General features: G+C 39.5%; 1 protein-coding gene across 1 annotated transcript in view; it reads left to right on the top strand.

The window, feature by feature from the left end:
* tm2d1 (TM2 domain containing 1) overlaps window positions 1-20,827 on the top strand; it is a 115,460-nt gene extending 94,633 nt beyond the window's left edge. Inside the window, exon 8 of the mRNA XM_072574246.1 lies at window positions 16,421-20,827. The gene's annotated coding sequence lies outside the window, so the exon portion shown is untranslated. The remainder of the gene's footprint in view (window positions 1-16,420) is intronic.
* The last annotated feature ends 3,185 nt before the right edge of the window (window positions 20,828-24,012 follow it).

The following is a 24,012-nucleotide window of genomic DNA, read 5'->3' as shown; positions in this document are numbered from 1 at the left end:
ACCACTCGCTGCCTTCTTTCAGAAAGACAGTTTCTAATCCAAACTGCTAAATCACCCTCAATTCCATGCCTCTGCACTTTCTCCATCAGCCTACCATGTGGAACCTTATCAAAGCCTTTACTGAAGTCCATGTATACCATGTCACTGCCTTACCCTCATCTACATGCTTGGTCACCTTCTCAAAAATGTCAATGAGGTTTGTGAGACACGACCTGCGCTTGACGAAACCATATTGACTTTCTGCAATCAAATTGTTGCTTGCTAGATGATTATAAATCTTATCTCTTATAATCCTTTCCAAAACCTTTCCTAAAAAAGAAGTAAGGCTCACTGGTCTATAATTACCTGGGTCATCTCTACTGGCCTTCTTGAACAAGGGCACAACATTTGCAATCCTCCAGTCCTCTGGTACTAAACCTGTAGACAATGACGACTTAAATATCAAAGCCAAAGGCTCTGCTATCTCCTCCCTGGCTTCCCAGAGAATCTTCAGATAAATCCCATCCAGCCCAGGGGACATGTCTATTTTCACTCCTTCTAGAATTGATAACACCTGTTTGTAACTAACCTTGGTCCTTTCCAGTCTAATATCTCATACCTCATTCTTCTCGTCTTCAATATTCTCCTTTTCCTGAGTGAAAACTGATGAGAAATGTTCGTTTAGCACCTCTCCGATCTTCACAGTGTCCACACACAACTTCTCACTTCTGTCTTTGATAATGGTGAAATACGTAGAACTTTGAGCGTCAAGTGAAATCCTGTGTTTAAATGTGAGCACTGCACTTTAAGAAGGATGTGAAGGCTTTCGAGAAAGCGTGGTGAAAGAATGGTTCGAGGGATGAGATGTTTCAATACTTGAATAGAATCTGAAAAAACTGGTGTTGTTATCCTTAGAGAAGAAAATGTTGAGAGGAGGTTTGATGGATAAGCTCAAAATCATGAACAGCTCAGACAGAGTAAATGAGAGAAACTGTTCCCATTAGCAGAAGGTTGGAGATCCAGAGGATATTGACTTAAGGTGAATGGAAAAGAAAATCTTTTTGAGATAGTGAGTAGTTCATTTCTAGATTGCATTGCCTGTGAGCATGGTGGAAGCAGATGCAATAGCAGCTTTCAAAAGGAGAATTGGAGGAACATCTTAAGAGAAAAATGCAGGGCCACGGGAAAGGGACAGGGAAGTGAAACTAGCCGAGTTGCTTCTGGCATGATGACACTCTAATGATTACATAATTCTGTGATTCTAGCACAAAGCACCTTTGAAGACTACTCCTGCAATCCAATGACATTACTGCAGGAATTTTAGAGGTAGTATTCTAGCCCAGCCATCTTTAACTGCTTTGTTTATGATCATTACTTCATTTCATTTCAAAAGTGGGACTGTTCCCTGATGATTACATATTGTCCAACTTAATTCATAATTCTTTAAACAGAGTCTGCATTAGTCAGACCCGGATAACATCCACAATTGTGCAGATAAGAGGTAATGTATTATAAACCACAGAAGTGCCAAACAGTGACCCTTTCCACTAAGAGCAAATCTAACCTACTCTTGACATTCAGCTACATCTCCCCTACTGAATCTCTGACCATCAGCATCTTGGTGGAGGAGGACAGAGAGGATTAGGGGTGGTTATCAATAACCAGAAACTTGACTGGATCAATCCCATAGTACCTTGACTATTATGGCAGGTTTGAGAGCAAATATTCTGTGATTTTAAAAAAAATGGAAATAACTGCAGATACTGTAAATCAGAAACAAAAACAGAAGTTGCTAGAAACACTCAGCAGGTCTGGCAGAATCTGTGAAGAGAAATCAGAGTCAACATTTCGGATCTGGTGACCCTTCCTCAGAACTGATAGTAACTCGGAAAATGCCAATTTATATCTAGACGATAGGATGGGAGGGGGATAAAGAGTAAACAATAGATGGGAATAGAGCCAAAAAAGGAGAAGAACAGTTGGATAGACAAAGGAATTGATCATGATCTGAGTAGGACAGTGAATAGCCATTAATGGAGACTGTTGGTGGTGAACAATAGGTAGTGTGGAATGGCAGACTATGTGATAATAAGGTCTGGTGTTGGGGGTAGGAGGGCTAGGACATGAAGGAGTTTAGGCCCTAAAATTATTGAACTCCATATTGAGTCCGGAGGGTTGCAGGGTCCCCATGCAGAAAATGAGGTATTGTTCTTTTGGTTTGCGCTGAGCTTCACTGGAGAACTGCAACAAGCCTGAGACAGCGATGTTAGCCAGGAAACAGGATGGTGTGTTAAAGTGGCAGGCAACTGGAAGCTCGGAGTCTTTTTTGCAAGCAAAACATAGATATCACCCAGTATACATGTTGTTTCCCCAGTGCAGAGGACATTGCATTGTGAGCAGTGAATGCAGTAGACTTGATTTTGTGAAGTGCAGGTAAAGTGCTGCTTCACCTGGAAGTAATATTTGGGCCCTTGGATACTGAGGAGGGAGGGGGTAAATGACCAGGTGTTATGCCTTTGGTGGTTACAGGGGAAGGTGCCGTGGGGCTATGGGGGGTGGAGTTTGGGAATCAAGGATGAGTGGACCAGGGGTGCACTGTGGTATTCTATGGTGAGTGAATCACTTCCTGACTCACTCTAAAGCTTTTCCATCATCTCTAAAGCTGAAGTTAGTTCCAATGAAATACAATAAACTTGACAGCATACAAGATACAGAACTTGCATGGCATCCCCTCCACTACTTTGAACATTCATTGAATGTACTGATGCTTTGGCAATCAGAAGTCCAACAACTCACCAAGGCTTCTGTAGTCGCTCATCCAAGACCACAACTTCCAACTCCTAGTAGAACAAGGACTGCAGGCGCATGAAAAGGTCACCATCTCTAGGTGCCCAACTAAACCAAAATCTATCCTGACTTGAATACAGATTGTCATTGCTTAATTGCCACTGGATCAAAATCCTGAGACTCTCTAAATAACATTACTATGGGGGTACCTTCATCATATTGACTCTGTTCAAACCCAGCACTAACTTAAAGGCAATTGGAGACATTCAATATATGTTGGCCTTTCTCGCATTAGCAATTCTTGTGAACAAATAAAATGAAAAGAGCAACATAAAACTAAGGTACAAGTACTAGCCTGTTTAAAATGAAACAAACCAGAATCACATTAGTTGGAAACTAAAACACTCAGCATTAAATATGGTGTGATCTCATTAATATGATTGTTACTTTAAATATTAAATGTAATTCAGAAACTCAGCAAATCTGCCCTTATTTGTTGGTAATTTCTGAAATGGGGATTAAGTAATTTCAAATAAATTCCAACAATCTACTCTATCCTTCATCCTTCTTAGACATTTATGTTGTGATGTATGTTTTCTTCTTTTTCATCAAGTACCTCATGTTTTGTATCTCTCCCGTTTTGTCAGTTTTTTAATACCTTTATTCCAAATATACTCCTTACTTCTTTGAAAAGAAGATAGAATACTGCAGATACTAGAAATCTGAAATTAAAGCAGAAAGTTCTGGATATATTGAGCAGCTCAGGCAGCACCTGTGCCAAGAGAGACAAAGGTAAGAACTCAGATAGATGAAATATTAGCTGTATACTGTCCACACAGATGCAATCTGTTGAAATGAGAAGCTATCAGATTCCATTTAAAACAGACAGACTCATTGGCAATTCCTACTATTTTCAGTCTTTACAGATAACCCCCAAACATCCAACATACTCTAAGTTTGTTAAATCTTTATGTAAATTTTTCACAATGACATTTATACATGGATTTTTGTCACCAAATGGGGTACTATTTCAGCCTAGGTGAAAGTGAGGACTGCAGATGCTGGAGATTAGAGTTGAGAGTGTGGTGCTGGAAAAGCACAACAGGTCAGGCAGCATCCGAGGAGCAGGAGAATCAATGTTTTGGTCAAGATTCCTGATGAAGGGCTTTTGCCCGAAACGTCAATTCTTCTGCTCCTTGGATGCTGCCTGACCTGCTGTGCTCTTCCAGCACCACTAATCCAGAATCTGGTTTCCAACATCTGCAGTCATTGTTTTTACCTAATATTTCTGTTTGTCAATGTTCAGTTTTAATTGCATATTTTATTGATAACTTTAAAATGCAAAGTAAAATAGGCCTGAATAAGTAACTTATAATACAGAAAGTCCTTGACTTCACACAAGTTAATATAAGCTTTAGCCAAAGCCATTCTTGTTCTAACCATGTAATTACCCAAGTTTATGTCTATCTGTTCTGTTTCTCTATTTTAGTTACAACAGCTTCTTGTATTTATTGTTGCTAATATAGTTTTTATGGCCCGCATAAAAGGCTAATACTTTAAAGTTTTCCATTTTATCTAATACACTGGTACCAAGTAATCACATATGTCAAACATAGCTGAATAATCCATTAGGGTGGGGTTAAAATTGATAAGTAAAAATTTAAAATAATAAAATCTCTTTCGCTTTGTAAGTAACTCTGGAATCATGAATAATGTTATCACAAAATCACAGTTTTGCATAAGAGTTTTAATAATAAATTATCAATAAAATGAACAATCAGCAATATCAATTAAACTATCCTAAATTTCCCAGAACTATTTCCCAGTGGGCGGCATGGTGGCACAGTGGTTAGCACTGCTGCCTCACAGCGCCAGAGATCCGGGTTCAATTCCCACCTCAGGCAACTCTGTGTGTGGAGTTTGCACGTTCTCCCCGTGTCTGCGTGGGTTTCCTCCGGGTGCTCCAGTTTCCTCCCACATTCCAAAGATGTGCAGGTCAGGTGAATTGGCCATGCTAAATTGCCCATAGCGTTAGGTAAGGTGTAGATGTAGGGGTATGGGTGGGTTGCGCTTCAGCGGGTGCGGTGTGGACTTGTTGGGCCGAAGGGCCTGTTTCCACACTGTAAGTAATCTAATCTAAAAAAAAACTGTTAGCTGCCCAAATCTGAACTTTTCATTAGCAGAAAAATATTGTGGATGCTTGAAATCTGAAACTAAGACAGAACACCTCATCTTCTGCTTAGCACGTTGTTATTGAGATCTCAACAATAAACTTCAAAACTTCAGTAAATGCCAGCACGTCCCTTCCCCATTTCTCTTACATTCTCTTTCCCCATCTCCTCCCTCCTCACCCCAACAGTTTTGTAACTTGCTAATTTTGTTCTTAGTAGAGAGGACCCATTCTCTCCTTTCACATCTCAATTTACACTCATTTTACACCTCTTTTTCTTTCACCAATGTTAACAATCCCTTTGTCCTTTGTATTTGGCCTCTACACAAGGGATTCTTGCTCCTCCACATAAACAGAAATTGCTGGAAAAAGTCAGCAGGCCTAAGTTAATGTTTTGAGCCTTGGGATGTCTTTTTCTTCAGAATGGAAAGGTGCTATGGGAAATTATGGCTATGTAATGCTGTTCACAGAGGAAGAGGAACAGATGATGAGGTGTCCAGAGTGAAAGACAAAGACAGTGCCTGTAGTGATAAACAACTGATAGAGATGTGAAACGATAGGTTTAAAAGGAGAAAACCGGTCTGCTGTTCTGAAAGAAAATCCAGTAAGACAGAAACAAGGGGTGGGTGGGCAGAGGGACTCTGCAGTGGAAATGAAGTTAAAAAATCACACAACACCAGGTTATAGTCCAACAGGTTTATTTGGAAGTGCTAGCTTTTGGAGTGCTGCTCCTTCATCAGGAAGCTTCATCAGTGTGATTTTTAATTTAGTCCAACCCGGTCCAACACTGGCAACTCCACATCAAGGAATTGAAAGGCAGTTAGTGCCCTGAAGTTGTTGAACTAAATGTTAGAGTCCCAGGGGATGTAAAGTGCCAAGTGAAAAACTAGGTTTTGTTCCAGCTTGTATTGACTTTGTTGGATCACTGTTGCAGGCCTGTGAATGGAAACATTAGCATGACAGCAAGATAGTTTATTGAAATGGCAAGAAACTGAAGGGTTAAAGTCATTCTTGTGGAGAAGGAAGGTACTCCAAGTGGACAACCAATCTTGCCCAATAGCTATCTTCCTTAAATGACTGGGTCCACAATTTCCACACTTTTCTGCCTAGATTATGCAATAGTTTTTCTCATAAGAAATCTTTCTCGCCATAATTTTTCCTTTCTAGCCATCTCACATCAAACCCTTAAGAATTTATAATTCACTTAGAGGTAGAAACGTGGGTCAGAAACAACTTGCTAAGCTTACATAAGGATAATTACAAAGGAATGAGGGAGATTTAGTTGGAGTAGAGTGGGAAAGGAGACTAGCAGTAAAGACAGTTGATAAAAAATGGCAGGTATTAAATAAAATATTTCATGGCCCATAGCAAAGATATACCCCAGTGAGAAGGAAGGAGATAAGCCTTGGGAACTAGATTAACTAGGGAAGTTAAGGATAGCTTCAAACTGAAAGAATAGAAAACATTAATGTGGCAAAAAATATTGTTAAGGGAAAGAATTGGGAAAGTTTTTAAAACCAACAAATGACGACCAAAAAATAATAAAAAGGGAGAAGACAAACTTTGAAAGTAATAAAGGTAGACAGCAAGATTCGTTAAAGATATAAAAAGGAAGAGAGAGGCAGTTAACATAGGCCCCTTATAGAAAGACACCGGGGAAGTAATAACGGGGAATCAGGATATAGCAAAAGAGGGGAATAATAACTTTATCAGTAGAAGACACTAATTCTATTCCAAAATGACTAAATTGTTAAGGAGAGAAAGGAAGATAGGAAATGCATACAATAACCCTATCACTAGAAAAAAATGTGCTGGAAAAACTAATGGGCCTAAAGACCAACAAGTCCCCTGGAGCTAATGGGAATACATCCTTATATATTAAAAGTAATCCTTAGATTCTGAAAAGCACCAGAGGGTTGCAAAACTGCCAAAAAAGGAACGATAGAACAGTTAGCTTAACATCTATTATTGGGGGGAAAGGTTGTGTGTATTATAAAGGATGTAATAACACTGTATTTATAAATACATAGACCAAGCAGAGTCAGCACAGCTTCACAAAAATGAAATCATGCCTGACAAGTTTGTTAGACTTCTTTGAGGAGGTGAAAGGCATTACAGATAAAGGAGAAGCAGTAAATTTGCTGTAATTTGATTTTCAGAAGACATTTGATTAGGTAAGACACACTAGGCTATTAAATAAGACATCCCATGGTGTTGAAGGTAGTATATTAGCATGGATAAAGGATTGATCAACTAATAGAAGACAGTGTTGGGACAAGAACATTTTCAGAATGACAATCTGTAACTTGTGGTGCGCCATAGATATCAGTGCTGAGTCACAATTATTTACAATAAGTGTTAATGACTTGGGTGAGGAAAATGAATGCACTGTGGCCAAGTTTGCGGATAACACCAAAATAGATTGGAAAGCAAGTAGTAAGGAAGACAAATCTGCAGTGAGTTGGCAAAAACTTGGCACAGAATACAGAATGGGGAAATGTGAGATTATCTCGGTAAAATGTGAGATTGTGCACTTTGGCAGGAAGAATAGAGGAGCTGAATGTTATGTAAATGGGAAAAAAGACTAGAAATCTGTAGCTGAGAGGGGTTTGGGATTCTAGTGCATGACTAACAGGTAATAGTGAAGGTAAATGAAATGCTGGTGTTTATTTCAAAGGGAATAGAGTACAAAAACTGTTCACGGTATTCTAACTGTTGTCTTACAAGACACATGTATGACAACAGCTAGAATATTGTTTAGGCCCCTTATCTAAGGAAAGATACTGAAATTAGAAGCAGTCCAAAGAAGGATCACCAGGCTGATCCAGAGTATGGAGGGACTATTATATGAGAAGAAGTTGAGTAGGTTGGGTTTCTATTCATTGAGGGTTAGAAGAATGAGACGCAACCTTATTGAAAGATATAGGATTCTTATGTGGCTTGACAGGGTAGATGTGATGAGGTTGTTTCCCCTGTGGGAGAGCCTAGAACTAGACGGCATAATCTCAGAACAAGGATTCACCCTTTTAAGACAGAAATGAGAAGGAAGTTTGTCTCTCAGTGTAGCAAATTTATGGAATCTTTAACACAGTGGGTGGCTGAGGCTGGGTTCTTTAGAATTTTCAAGGCTGAGATAGATTTTTTTAATCAGTAAGATAACCAACAGTTATTTGGAAAAGACAGGAAAATGTAGCTGAGGGATTATTACAGCCAAGATTTCATTAAATGGCAGAACAGACTTGATGGGTTGAATTTCCTACTTTTGCTTCAATGTCTTACGGTCTATTGGAAAGGCACTTTGTGATTGAAATGGAGGACTCCCACTTGTGCAGTTTTCCTGGCAGATTGCCCCCTTTTGCAGTTTTAATTAAAGCTCTTCCACCATTCTCAGCCTTAAATGAAGTTAAATTGGAATTGTTTATATCTTTAATTTTCTTAATATGTACTATTTTCACTCACTAGGTTCGCAATGTCCCAAACTCTTCAATTCCAAGTTACATGTTTGTCTTAGCCATTTGTAATGCACATTTAAAGTTACACCTTTATATTAGGGGTTTTTATTGTTATGATTCACACATCCCCAACGTCTGTTCACTCAGTAGCTGAAACCTGGACTCAAGACCTCCACCACATGATTGAACATGAATCTCTGCCTAGGAGCTGCAGATTTAATCTTTTCTCACACAAATATGAGATGTAAAATACTTTCTGCCATTCCTTGAAGGATTTTTCAATGCTGAGTGTTGGCTTGCAGTTTTTTTCAATGGAGTTCATCAGATGTTCACATCTTACCAATGATCTTCACAAGACTGCTCACTATGCTTAATGAGTCGGGAGATCAGTCTTCAAATCCCAACTGCTGACCACCACATATGATAAAGTTAAGACAAATCTTCAGATTGTCATCACAACTCAGTATCTTATAGCTATTCCCAGTCAGTCTGTTCAGATAATTTATTGCACACCTCTGAAGTAGGTAAGACTTGAAATAGACTCTTCAGGCTCAGAGGTAAGGACACTATCACTGCACCACAAGAGCGACTCCCCTGGGGAAGAGGCCCTAATTTGGCTACTTGAGTGGTACAATAGTCTCTGGGAGGAATGACAATCCTCCACATGCTATTGCTACTGGCAGAATAGCAACAAATACAATGGGCACTCTACCTCCTCTTCCATTGCCACAGGTCTCCTTCCTCCCTGACTGACCCCAGTTGGCTAGTACACTCCAGCATGATTTTTCAGCGAAATACAGCCACACTCATCTTCACAGAGGGCTATGCAGTTCTTAGATTTTTTTAAGTGAGATTTTCCTCTCTGGATTTTCGACTTCAGGAGATTCAGGTATATTGACGGGGAATTCCCCAAGCACACGGGAATAAGGCAGAATTTCATGCTAATCCTGGTTAGTGAATGTGGAGGCTGATTGAGGCCAGTAATGGAAGGTGATGTTCACTTCTGGCCCTCATGTTACTTCTGCTGTCCAATAGTGGACAGGGACATGGAAACCTGAAAATTAAAGTACGTTGCCCTTACTTGTTGGCTTCTGGGAGGGCGTCCCTTATTATCGGCATCTAAACAAGGAACCTCAAGCGCCAAACATTGAGAACCCCATCCTATTCTTACCCATCTGTATCTCACTTGCTGATCCAGGGCCACTGGTTTATGGAGTGCCAGCAGCTGCCAGTGTTCCCATTGTAGCACAGATGGCAATAAAGAGCTGCTGACGTTTGTTTGGCTGGCAGCTGTGTGAGGAAATGGATTTCCACCTCCAGCGTCTATGATCTCCAGGTAGGCCTACTACTGGCCATTGATTGGCTCTTTGCATAGATATTCCCCAAATGAGGCCCCACTACCTGTACTAAATTCTACACATGGTCTTGGCAGTCAGAATGTTGAGCAGGAATGTTCCATTGGTCAATGCCACCAGCCTATTGTTGGTATCTTAGTTTCACTTTTCCAATTATTTCAATAGCAAGTGGGGTGCAGGGACTGATTGGTCGAGTGTTGCTGCAGAGTAGCTATATTTTGAGCTAGCTTGTCTTAGAGATATTTTCTGCATCAGCCTGTTCAGAGATGTAATTACAGTCCTCTGGAGTAGGTGGGGCTCACACTCAGGCCTCCTGGTTCAGAGCTAGGGACAGTACCATTGCACCACAAGAGGCTAGCTTATTGCATGTTCCTTCCCATAATGCTGATTGTCAAGTAGTCAAGCAAAGGTTATAAAATTTACAATCCAATGAAGCAATCAGAAAACCTCAGTTTCTTCATGTCAGTGCTCAAAAAATGAAGCCGCACAATTCTGCTTGGGGTCCCAGCATGTGGACTAGTTCAATCAGCCGGTTAGATTTGATTTCTGGGCCATGAATTTCAAATGCCTGGTTAACCAGTTGCCCTCCAAACAGTATAATAACTTCTGGAGTTATTGTTCTGCCCCTCCTCCGACTTTCATTTCTATAACCGATCCTTACTGTCTCCCACCCTACTTCAGTCATGTCAACTCACATGAATTGATTGTGCAAAAAAAAAGTTCTTCCACTAAGCATCTTCAATCTTTGTACCCTTGGTCTCTGTTCATCTACTAGTGGAAAGAATCAGTCGATTTACTCATTATAAAGCCCCAAGATTCTCGTATCCCTGTATGTCCCAGTCCTCTCACTGCAAGATTCCTACTCATCCCATTTCTGCTGCTAGCCTTGGCTCAACAAAATGTACAAATGGTCCAAACACTCAAACCCATTGACCCCCCCAGATTCAATATCAATCTTCTATGAAGGCCATTGAGAGGGAAATGGTAGTACTGTAGTAATGTCATTTGTCTCGTAATCCAGAGGCTAGGCGAATGCTCTGGGGACATGGGTTCAAATCCTACCGAGGAAGTTGGTGGGATTTACATTTTATTCTATTAATACAAATGAAATTTGCAGCTTGTCTTGACCTTTTCATACCTTTAAAAAAAAATTAATTCATCAGATGTGGGTGTCACTGGCTAGGGCAGCATTTAATACCCATCTCCAATTGTCAAGAGGAGTCCACATCACCCTGGGTCAGGAGTCACATGCAGGCCAGACCAAGCAAGGATGGCAGTTTCCTTCCTTGAAGAACATTAGTGAACCAGATAGAATTTTCCAGTTCTCAACAATGGTTTCATGGTCATGATTAGGCTCTAAGTTCCAGATTTTTTAAAAATGAATTCAAATTCCACTAGCTGCCATAGCAGGATTCAAACCTGGGTCTCCAGAACATGTAGCATCTCATCAAGGAGTCCTAGCAAATCTGGAATCATTGGGTACTGGGCAAACTCTCTGCCAGTTGGAGTCATACCTGGCACATAGGAAGATGGTCATAGTCAACTCAGTGCCAGGACATCTCTGCAGGAGTTCTTCAGGGTAGTGTCTGAGGCCCAATCACCTTCAGGTGCTTCATCGATGACATTCCCTCCATCATAGGTGCAAATATTTGCTGGTGATTGCATAATGTTTAGCACCATTTAGTCCTCAGATACTAAAGCAACCCATGTTCAAATACAGGATCTGGACAATATCCAGGCTTGGGCTGAAAAGTGGCGAGTAACATTTGTACCATACAAATACCAGGCTATTACAATCACCGGTAAGAGAATCTAACCACTGCCCCTGGCATTCAATGGTTTACCATTATTGAATCTCCTACTAACAACATCCTGGGGGTTATCATGGAGCAGAAACTCAACTGGACTCACCACAGTGGCTACAAAAGCAGTTTAGAGGCTAGGAATACCACTGTGAGTAATTTACCTTCTGACTCCCTAAAGCCTGCCCATCATCTACAAGGCAAAGACTGGTATGTGATGGAATACTCTCCACTTGCATGGGTGGGTGCAGCTCCAACAAAATTCAAGAAGCTCGGCACCATATTAGCACTAGATCCACAAGCATCTGCTCCATCTACCACTGATGCTCAATATCAGCAACATGCACTATCTATAAAATGCAGAAATTCACCAAAGATCCTTAGACAGCACCTTCCAATCCCATGACCACTTCCTTCTAGAAGGACAAGGGCAGCAGATATATGGGAACACCACCGCCTTCAAGTTTCCCTCCAAGCCATTCACCATCCTGACTTGGAAATATATTGCCGTTCCTTCACTGTTGCTGGGTTAAAATCCTGGAATTTCCTCCTTAATGGTATTGTGGGTCAACTGATAACAGCTGGACTGCAGTGGTTCAAGAAGGCAGCTAGCTCACCACCAACTTCTCAAGGGCAACTAGGAATGGGCAATAAATGCTGGCCAGCCAATGTGATACCCATATCCCACAAAGTGAATAAAAATCATTACTAGGGTCTCTGATGAAGGGCTTTTGCCTGAAACATCGATTTTTCTGTTCCTCAGAAGCTGCCTGACCTGCTGTGCTTTTCCTGCACCACACTCTTGTCAATGAATTAATAGTCTAGCCATACTACATCAATGACTGTGGTCAAAACCCATCTGATCCCCAAATTCCTGCCATCCTTACCTGGTCTAGCCTGGATGTTGCTCCAGATCCACTCCATTGTAATTCACTCTTACCTAAAGTGGCTTACCAAGGCAATTGGAGAAGGGCAATAAATGCATGCCAAGACACTCACATTCCATGTGAAGATAATGAACAAGTTGACAGATTTAATAAGTGACTGGGCTCAATACAGGATAGACCTGAATTATTAATCTTTTTAATTAAGGATCTTGGCAGACCATAATCTATCAGTCAGATCTTATATAGTAAACAATTATCAAGTTATCTATTTCCATAAATTTGATTGTTATAAACTAAGTTTGTGTATTACTAGATGAAAGAACTGCAAATCACTGGGTAGCCTTACGTCATAGCTCAGTAGCTGTTATTAGATTTAACTTTTAATAATTGAATATTACTGTATAATTTTGAACAAAGCACGTAGAATGCATTTACACTATGGAAGGATATCATATATGCAATCAGAAAACTGACCTCTAAGCATTTCATTGCATACTTGAAACTAAAAATTTAGAAAATTATGACTGCTTTACAGGTAACTTGAAGAAATGCATTTTCATTTAAATGCAAAAGGATGTTCAATTCCATTATAATTTACACTCGTGCATAACTTCACACTATGCCTTGTGGTTCTCCAAATCATTGATTTTAAAATTTCCTTTAAATGGGGACCTTCTTGACCTGGAATGCATTTTCACAAGTTACAAGTATTACCACCTGGAGCTTCAGTGTTTTAGGTGCTGTCACTATTTATGTAATTCTAAATATCGAAAATAAATTGAGATAGTGGAGAAGAAAACTTAAATGTATTAGAATGGAAAAATGCCAAGAACTTGGAACTGTGCATAATAAGCTGTGCAGATAACATTACCGTGTTTAATGCAATAACAAGGATAATTGAGAAGGTGCATTTAGAAGTTGAAATTTTATCGAAAAACTTTCAGATTTGCATCCATCATTAATTTTGCTCAAGTATTGGATAGAACCTAGTTTTAAGATATTATATCTAAGTGGAATATTAGTTAACTACCTTTATGTTACGTTCTACGGTTATGTTCTTTTCCAGCTGTCATTGATTTTCTTGCCCAACCTCAAGGACATCCTGTTCTTCTGGCAAGTTTTGCTTCTATGAAATCTTTCATAGTGGGTCATGGCTTTTAAATATGCATGTGAGGTTACAGGCCATATGTGTTTAATCAAACTTCAATTATTACAGTGTGCATACTCAGAACTGATGATTCCAGGTTATAATGTATGACGAAATGGGTCATTCTAATTGGATCAGTATGGAGACATTATGAACCAAACTCATTATGATAAGTTGCTTCCTGTGTTAAAGGTTCTCTTGAGCTTATAAGCTTGGCTCACTACCTTCAATCAGGTTATATTCTAGTGTCCAGGGAAAAGTAACACTATTTTCCCTACAGAACATCAGGCAGCCAACAAGCAATGTTTTTCCCCTCTTCCAATACACATCCCACTTTACAAGTTAACTAATCCCAATTTTAACCGTCAAGTTGTGGACAAATACTGTTCCAGTTTGGATAATGACGTTGAAGTATTTTTTTTAAATACAGTGAGGTCTCTGTTCTAATGAAAAGCCATCGACCTGAAATGTAATTCTGTTTCTTTCCTCTCAGATCCAGGTAGAGCTACTGAGTATTTCTACCATTTTCTGTTTTTATTTCAGATTACCAGAATCTGCAGTATTTTCCTCTTAGACTTAAATATTTCAGCATAGAGTCATAGAGATGTACAACATGGAAACAGACCCTTCGGTCCAACCCCTCCATGCCGACCAAATATTCCAACCCAATCAAGTCCCACCTGCCAGCAACCGGCCCATAACCCTCCAAACCCTTTCTATTCATATACCCATCCAAATGCCTCTTAAATGTTGCAATTGCACCAGCCTCCACCACATCCTCTGGTAGCTCATTCCATACACGTACCACCCTCTGCGTGAAAAAGTTGCCCCTTAGGTCTCTTTTATATCTGTCCCCTCTCACCCTAAACCTATGCCCTCTAGACCTGGACTCCCCGACCCCAGGGAAAAGACTTTGTCTATTTATCCTATCCATGCCCCTCATAATTTTGTAAACCTCTATAAGGTCACCCCTCAGCCTCCGATGCTCCAGGGAAAACAGCCCCAGCCTGTTCAGCCTCTCCTTGTAGCTCAGATCCTCCAACCCTGGCAACGTCCTTGTAAATCTTTTCTGAACCCTTTCAAGTTTCACAACATCTTTCCAATAGGAAGGAGACCAGAATTTCATGCAATATTCCAACAGTGGCCTAACCAATGTCCTGTCTAACCGCAACATGACCTCCCAACTCCTGTACTCAATACTCTGACCAATAAAGGAAAGCATACCAAACGCCTTCTTCACTATCCTATCTACCTGCGATTCCACTTTCAAGGAGCTATGAACCTGCATGCCAAGGTCTCTTTATTCAGCAACATATCAGCGATAACAGTCAAATTCCATTAAATTTAATGTTTATGTATATACCAAATAAAATTGACACCATAAACACTTTATGTTTACTGAACCATTAAATGAATGTGGTTTTTGCACAGATTCTAGCTTAACTATCTTCTGGGTTTGGATACCACTGTAATTTTTACTCTCCAACGCTGAAAAATTTAGGTTATGCATTCTACTAAACCCATCTGGTATAAGCTTGTTTTACCATTAAAGGATATAAGCTGATCTGATTGTGGCCGCTGTGCAATGCTTTTGCCTACCCCAAATTATGCATTGACATCCTTCTGCTTTGAAAAAATGTAATGACCCTGCTCCATTGCTCTTTGGGAAGAATGCTTCAAAGCCACTCAGTCCCAAGAAGAAGAAAATCCTCATTTCCAGCTTAAATGTGAGTTCTCTTATTTTAAACTTAGTTCTAGTCTCTCCCACTTCTACACTGTCAAGTCTTTTCAGGATTTAAATATTTCAGTAAGATAGCTTTCATTCTTCTATACTCCCCTAGATGCAGGCCCAAAGTATTCAACTTTTTGCACAAGATACTCTCCCATCCCTGAAATCAATCAAGTGAAACTTCTCTGAATTGCTTCTAAGTTCAATTGTATCCTTCATTGAATAAGGAGACTAAAACTTGCACATAGCACTCTACATGCAATTTCTTCAGTGCCCCGTAAACTGTATTCCATTCCCATACTTAATCCAATCTATTTGCGTTCATAATCACTTGCTGTACCTACAAATTAATGTTTTGTGATTCATATGCCAGAGCACCCAAATCCTTATGTACTTAAGAATTTTACTATTTCTCACCATTGAATATTCTATTGCTTTTCCCTGCTTTGTCATTTGTGATACTGATGTGGCAGATCAAACCAATTACTGCTTGCAGTTTGAATATGATTTACGACCTGCATGTGATCCAATTTGATTGTGATTTCCTTTACCATCATAATCAGTGAAAACACTGGACAACAGTGGCAAAGTAAAAATACAGGAGATTTCCATCAACATTCAGTGCCACTGATGAGTTAGTCCTGATATCCAGAAAAAATAATCCAAAATGAACTATTGTTGTAGCCAGTACTCTGTCTGTTTGTAGCCTCAATGGATGACGAACAATTGATTTCTTCAAAATATAAGAAGCTGATAAAGTGGCTTTCCCCAAATGAGAACAAGCTTAATTAGCGCAATGATATTTCACTTATTGGAAAAGGCAATACTCTTGAGCGGCAATTTTCTGCTTAATTTCATTGAACAGGAAAGAAAGGGCCAATCCTGTCAACTTCTGATGCAGTCCAATCTGATTATAATATTTGGGAAGGTCTACCAAAACTGCAGGCAACTTGGTCTCTGATAATGCAATCGGTACATGAACATTTATGAATCATGTTAGTTCATGCTCACTATTCTGTCTGCAGTCGAAATGCTTTTATTCTGTACCAGTCAATCATTATAAACCTCCTACACACTGTACCTTAACGCCATTTCTCATGTCTACTTTACAGGTGGCTAATGACTCCCCTCATCACGTGACACTAACTGAGGGATACAAATTGGGCAAAACACTGGGGAACAACTCTACTGCTGAATCCAACAATGTTGCAACCAGGAAAATCAGAAAGAACACTTGCTTTCCTGAAGTCCGAGACTCTAAGATTGGGTGGTTTCTATTTGTGCTGAGATATTGACCATCAAACTCTACATCATGGTAGAGTCCAGAAATGAGCTAATGGAATAAGAAGCAAAGTACTGCAGATTCTGGAGTTTTGAAATGAAAACAGAAAATTCTGGAGAAACTTAGCAAATCTAGCAGTATCTGTGGTGAAAGAAACAAAATTAAAAATTTCAAATCCAATCTGACTCTTCTTTGGAACTGGTGTGTTTAATGGGGTTGGCCACAGCTTCCACATTGAAAAAGACAGAGTATGAATGTCACACAAGTCTATAATTATATCATTACATTTTAAAAAGGGCATATTTTACAAAATGGCTCCTTAACGCCACACTGCTTCTCGTGCAGATTCAACTTCAGCCATTAAGACTACTCGAGTCTACGAGTGAATCAGAAAAGTTCATGTCATTTGAGGATTCTCAACTGCCCACTGAACCCTGAAAGGTGAAGATGCAAAACTACGATAGTGTTCAACAGGGAATGGGAGGGACAATACAAGGAATTCCAGCATAATTGATTTTACTTTATGGAACAATGATTTAACAAAAAGTTATCATTTGGAGCCATTTTTTTTGATTATGATAAATGCTGACTGTAGACAGCTATTTGCAAGAGAACCATTTCACCACCATAAGAGACATTTTGAAAGACCAATTGATTCTCAACAGGGGAACAGTCGTATTCAGGATGACCATCCTGAACCAAGCAACCAAGAAGCATAACCCACAGGATTGTAAAAATTAAACAAAAAGAGAAAAGGAGCTTTCACTCACTCCAAACGGTCCCATTCTGCGTCACCCTGTGGGAGGAACGTCCAATTATTTAACTACAGAACTCATTGTTGTTGTTGAATCCAATCTCATTTTTCACCTCTTACACTTCAGAATAAAGAATAGTCAAGCAAGCCAGGATCTGCAACAATATTGGAGACTTCTCATTTTCATCTTCATATGCAACTGTTATCTTTACACTAAATCTTTGTAATTGTATATTAGCCAATATCATCTGCACATTAACAGATGATTTTGGCTCTGTTAATGTAACATTTAACAGCAGTTGTATAAAATATTCATATTTCTTAACCTGTTTAAAACAAAGTTTTGCTGCTAGTTACTTTAATCTCAAATACTCAGGAATTAAAAGTGGCATACATATGAACTTTTGCTAATTAATTGTTCACAATCACTGAGGATATGCTTGTTATTTGGTTGTGACAATTAACATAGGATATAGCAGCAGGAATAGATCATATGCCCTCTTGAACCTGTCCTGCCTTTCAATACAATCATGGCTGATCATCAGATTGAATGCTACTTTCCCACCCACTCCTTACATCTCAATTCCCTGAGGTACCATAAATCTCTCTCAGCCTTAAATATATTCAAAGATTGAGCAGGCAGACCCCTTCAGTGAAGCATTTGAAATTTGCGTCTTCCATGAAATAATTCTCCTCACAGTCCTTACCCTTAGACTGTATCCAATAGTTTTAGATCCCTCAATATCTACCACATTAAGCTCCTTCAGAATCTTGAACATTTCAATAAGATTGCTCTCATTCTTCTAAACCTCAGACACGATAGTCCCAACTTACAATGTCTATTATAACCATCTAAACTCATGAACGAATCTGGTGAAGCTTTGCTGCACTGCCTCCAGTGCAAGTATATGCTTCCTTAAATATATAGATCAAAACCAAACATAGTCCTTCAGTTGCAGTCTCATGCAAGCCCTGTATAACTGTAGAAAGGTTTTCATATTCTAACACTCCAATCCCTTACAATAAAGGCCAAGATGCATTACTAATTGTTTGCTGTAAATTGCTTGCTAATTATCCCTTGTTTTCCTTGTACAATTGTTATCAGCAATCACTTGCTAATGAGTATGATTGTCTACCTAGGAAGTTCCATGCTACTGGTCATTGGTTCTGTGGATCATTGTGTGCCTGATAAGCCTGATCCTATTGCCACATCTTCAACCATATGTTTGGCACCTGTTTCCAGGAGGCACAACTGATCTTTGGCCTTGACATTATCAGCGTTCATTTCTCTGGTCCCTTTTCTGTCTTCCTTTTGCTAAAGGGTGTTCTTGAAGAATCGTGTTCCTTCATACAGGAGGTTCCTCCAAGTCAGTTTCTTCTGAACAAGGGTCTCCCATGCACTGGAATACATGTTGCATTTCTTGAGAGAAGCCTCCAGGGAGTTTTTGAAATACTTCCTCTATCCTGCTCTTGTCCGAGAGTCTTTGTTGAGCTGGGCAAAAATGATTTTCTTTTGTAGTTAGAACTCAGGCATTCTAAGCATGTGGTTGGCATTGTGGAGTTGGTTTCAGATGATCATGGCCTCAACATTGGTGCTATTCGTGCTTCACAGATGCTGGTGTTCGTATACCCATCCTCCCAGATGATGCGGACAATCCGTCTCAAACAGATTTGGTGGTACTTAGAGTCATTGAATCCAACTCTTCCGTGCCAACCACATATCCAAAATAAATCTAGTCCCATTTGCCAGCAGTTGATCCATATTCCTCTAAACCCTTCCTATTCATATAGCCATATATCCTGATTTTTTTAAAATGTTGTAATTGCACCAGCTTTCACCACTTCCTCTGGCAGCTCATTCTATACACACATATTACACTCTGTGTGAAAAAGTTGCCCCTTACGTCCCTTTTATATCTTTCCCCTCTCACCCTAAACCTATGCTCTCTAGTTTTGGACTCTCTAACTCCAGGGTACAGACATTGTCTATTCATCCTATCCATGCACCTCATGATTTTATGAACTTCTATAAGGTTACCCCTCAGCCTCCGATGCTCCAGGGAGAACAATCCCAGCCTAATCAGTCTCTCACGATAGCTCAAACCCTCCAATCCTGGGAACATACTTGTAAATCATTTCTGAACCCTTCCAAGTTTCACAATATTCTTCCTATCGTGTATCTTTTCCACAAAAAAAAAATGACCCTGGATGTAAATTCAGTGACATTCCGGCAGTGTTGTGCATAGAATGTCACACCAGGAGATTTCCAAGTGAAAACTTAAACAGGAAGAGGTGACAAGAGGCTGATTACCCAATCCAATCCCAGGAGGAGGCGATCTCCATCTGCCATCCAACCTACCCCAAGTTGACCCCTCCTTCCGCTGCCTTCTACTTTGACCTCTCAAAGAGATCTCTGTAGATTTAAGCTCTGATCCAATGGCCTAAATCCTCACATTTTCTTTTTTAGGTATCACTTTTTTAAAATCACTTTTGCTCTTGTTATTCCAAACACCTCTTCATTTGTGTTTTACCTTTCTAGTGATATTGGAAGAACAGATTAAAAAGGAGCTCCGGTGCTTAGGTGGCCTAAAGAATTTGAGTGTGGAGCAGATAACCTCAGCTGTGAAAAAAAACCCATGAAACACTTCCGTATTGCAGGTAAAGATAAAAGATATAACACCACTTGAGTGTGAGGATCTAAAATCTGGATTGAGGCTGTTGTCAGGACTAACCACTTAATGCATGCTTTTACAAACTACAAAATGGCTTCCCAATGCAAGTAACATAAAGTAACATAATAAAATGGCTTCTAGGCTGCAAATTAACACTCTGTTTAAAAAGGCTTTCCACCCTGCTAAAAGCTACATTCTTGAGCTAACTGAATCAAAGATTAGCAGACAATACTCCCTTCACAGTATGGAATTAACCAGGCTAGATAGGACATTACTAACCATTATAGCTGGCCTTGTAGATGCAGGTGCTGAGAGATAAAAATGTGCAAAATAAAGTTTGTTCCCAGGAAATACCATTAAATTAACCTGCTGTCCATAATGTCATTTTATTACATTTTATTGGATTTGCTCTTTAATTAAGGGTGTACTATTTCTTAGGAACCATATAAAACTGTCTTTGTTTTAAGCTATTTTATGCAGATTTTCCAGAGTACACAAAGGTGCTTAACCACTGTGTTGCTGGATAACCTATGCCCGGTGTCATAATAAATTGTGAAATCTTGCTGAACCAGACCGAGCTGCTAGTCTTAAATTTGACCGATCGCAGAACCAAGAGACCCCTCCCGGGGGGTCCAGATTTACAAATGCTGCCGTCAGCCACCATCGAAAGGAATTAATGAAGAAATGAACTAAGCTTACACTTTCTCAGCTTCAAATAACGCCTACAGGGCTTTAAATAGCAGTTCTGGGTTATTTACAAGAAAATAGAATCAAACAACAGCTATTGAATGAGCACAGATTTGGACAATTTCAAACAAGATCAGCAGTACTGCTGACTGCATAACCTTGATACAGGCTGATCTAAAATACAGCTTAAAGCAGCAAGATGTTCTGAATTTCTGGAATTTCTTATCCTTGAGAAAGAACATGAGGGGCAAGATGCTGCAGGGGACATTCATCAGACTGGTTGCAGAGGGAACAGATTTCAGTGAGTGGGTTAGTTTGGAGAAACCAGGGCATGCTCTTCTGGGAGTGAAGGATACAGGAAGGAGATTAGTTAGAAGTGTACAATATCTAAAAAAAGGCATGGACAAAGAAAATCTGCTCTTGTTAGGAAGGCTTGGGGAGATAGAGGTTTCAGGTATTTAGGAAAAAGGTAAATGGAGGGGATATGAAGAAAAATGAGCAGGAGCTCTCTGCCTACAAAAGATGAGGGAAGCAGAGATGATGAATGATTTTAAAAGGAAGTTGAATAGATACACAAGGGAAATAATCTTGCAAGGCAATGATAATTTAACAAGAATGGGACTAACAGGATCATCTTACACAGAGCTAGAATGAAATCAATGTACCGAGTGGCTTTACTCATTGACATGATAGCTTTCTGTTTCCTCATGTACACTCAGCCGGCACAGTAGTCGGACAAATTTGATGTTATGATGCTGGAGTCTCTGTCCCTCAGTCTTCAGCCTCACTGCCCTCCCTCCGGCTTCACTGTCCAACAGGAGATGGGCTTTGAGTTGCTATAATTGAGGCACCATCAAGTATGGCTGGTGAGGCACCATTCTTTGCTTCGCATTGCATACGTATACCCATCAAGGCTTCACAAAGGCCAGGTTTGACTTCTCCATCAGATCCTCTACTTCAAGAGTTTTGAGGTGGTGTTGCTAAATATTCATATGCACACATACAGGTGTCATAGTCGAAGACTCTCTTCCTTAAGCGTCCAAAGGCAGCACTCAGATTGGATGCATCAATGTCAGTCTTAAATGAGAATTAGGTTCCCAGGTGAAGGAAATCTTCCATGTTTGGGAAGATTTCTCACTGGTCTTAAAGAAGAGGTGGATCGGAATTTGACCTGCAATGGGTTGGGAAATGATTTGAGTCTTCTTGAGATTGAGACTGAGACCAGTTCTTTGGTATATTTCTGTGAAGACATTAAGTGAGGCTTGAAGATTCTCTTCCAAGACAACAGAAATGGTATTGTTATCCACATTCTCAAGATCCACAAGTGAGGTCGATATTGTTTTCTTCTTGGATTTTGATCTGGTTCAATTAAGATTCAAATGTTTTCCCTCCATCCTGAAGACAATGTCTATACAACAGAGAAGATTGTTCTTGGTAAGGTGAAGAATGGTGGCAATAGGAGAAAATGCAAATCAATCTGAGCAATACTTAGAAGTTGCATGCATTTCACGTCAAAGAGATCGGATGAGCCCCAATCTCTGTGCAAAGCTGGAATCATTGTTGTCGTAAATTGAAAATTGTACTGCATACTGTTTCTTCCCAAGAACTTCACAATGGCAATGAACAGTGTGAAAATATGATACATTGTTTTCAGATATGAAACTTAATGGACTTTGACTACCTTCTCCATGCAACATTTAAGTTGCAGTTTTAAGGAATGCATTAAACTAACCCTATTGGCATATTTACATTGAGGCACAATACCCCGTAATTACTAACAGACATCCTGCATGAAGTACGCACATATACTGTATACTTATTGGATGTTTATTTTGTTGACATTAAAAAAAAGTAATCTTGTATTATTGAAAAGAAGTTTTTCTTTCGAAAGAGTGTGATCTCAATCCTTGATCAGACATTATTTGTCTTTGCCGACCAAGGTAATTTGTCTATACTCAATACATCAAATTTTGACATGCATTTGGAGCTATCATCTGTACTCCCACATTGGCAAAAGTGATTGTGATGTTTTGTCAGCATGATAGCTGGTTTTGCAATCACAGATGACGAAAGAGGACCTTACTTCTCCTGGGTGGGCGTGAACATTTAAGATATTTTTGACATCGATATTAAGATACCATTGTGTCTCAACAAGGTGGCAATGACACAACAAAAAATGTGATAAGAATCTATTTCATGCCTGAAAAAAAACTGCAAGGTATGAAATAAATGTCTTTAGATGCATTAAACAAAAATCAAACAAGACAATGGGCCAATATTGCACGTGATTGAGGTAAGTGGTGACCAAATGTGCCTTCAGTGATGCTAACATAGTGAATAAGAGATCAAAACAAAGAATTGAAGATTGTCTCTCTTGTCACCAAGGCTGAAGTACACGCGGAACAACAGAAGTTGCCTGGGCTCACGATCAAAATCTTAAATATGAGTCTGAATGGGATGCTCTTCAGAGTGTTGGTGTAGACCTCATGGGCTGAATGGTCTCCTTCTGTACTGTAGGGAGTCTACGATTCTATTATCATGGGTTAAACAGTAATAAGTCATAATGGATCCCATTCAACAATGGTAAGTTCAGTACATTCACAAACTTTCTGGGTTTCACTGATTAAAAGATTTCCTCCCCTTGACAAAATGCGACTGTAAAAGTTGAGGGATTTCTGCATATTTTGAAAAATATGATGTGAACAGCTACAGTCTTGATCAAATCACCTTCATTACAACTAATACTACAAAGTCTCCAGCTACCTTCATCTTTGTGTAATCCTCTCAAAATTATCCCGAACTACTCTGCAGAGTTAATCATTACGTACATGCAAACACAGTTGAGAGCAAAGGATTGAATTCAAAGAGAAACATGAAATTTAGAATTACACCACAAAGCCAGGAGATAAAGTGCTTGTGAAATGTGGTGTTTATGTCTGAAAGCAAACAACCCCCCAGTCATTTGTTGTGACCAACACAAGCATTGAATCACATTCCAACATTGGCATCTCAGATGAAGAACATAAGTTAAATGAGGCCACAACTATTGCCAGACAATATTTTATATGCAAGAAAAACCATTCACCATATTTAAATTATTCATTTACATCTCTATATAAAGTTGGTGAACAAAATTTTGTATCTCATTCCACATGACTAAATGGATTGTTAAATTAATATAAAAATTAAAATGTCATACTATTATGAGAGAAGTTGAATGTTGAAGCTGTTTAAGTTTACTGCTTACACTTTTGAAAGCAAACTGTTAAAACATACATGCCTCTTCAGAGTGTATCTTCATTATCAGTG

Source organism: Chiloscyllium punctatum, chromosome 7 (assembly GCF_047496795.1).
Source record: "Chiloscyllium punctatum isolate Juve2018m chromosome 7, sChiPun1.3, whole genome shotgun sequence".
Taxonomy (NCBI): domain Eukaryota; kingdom Metazoa; phylum Chordata; class Chondrichthyes; order Orectolobiformes; family Hemiscylliidae; genus Chiloscyllium; species Chiloscyllium punctatum.
Note: the sequence above shows the minus strand (reverse complement) of the source record. Positions and strands in the feature narration are given on the sequence as shown.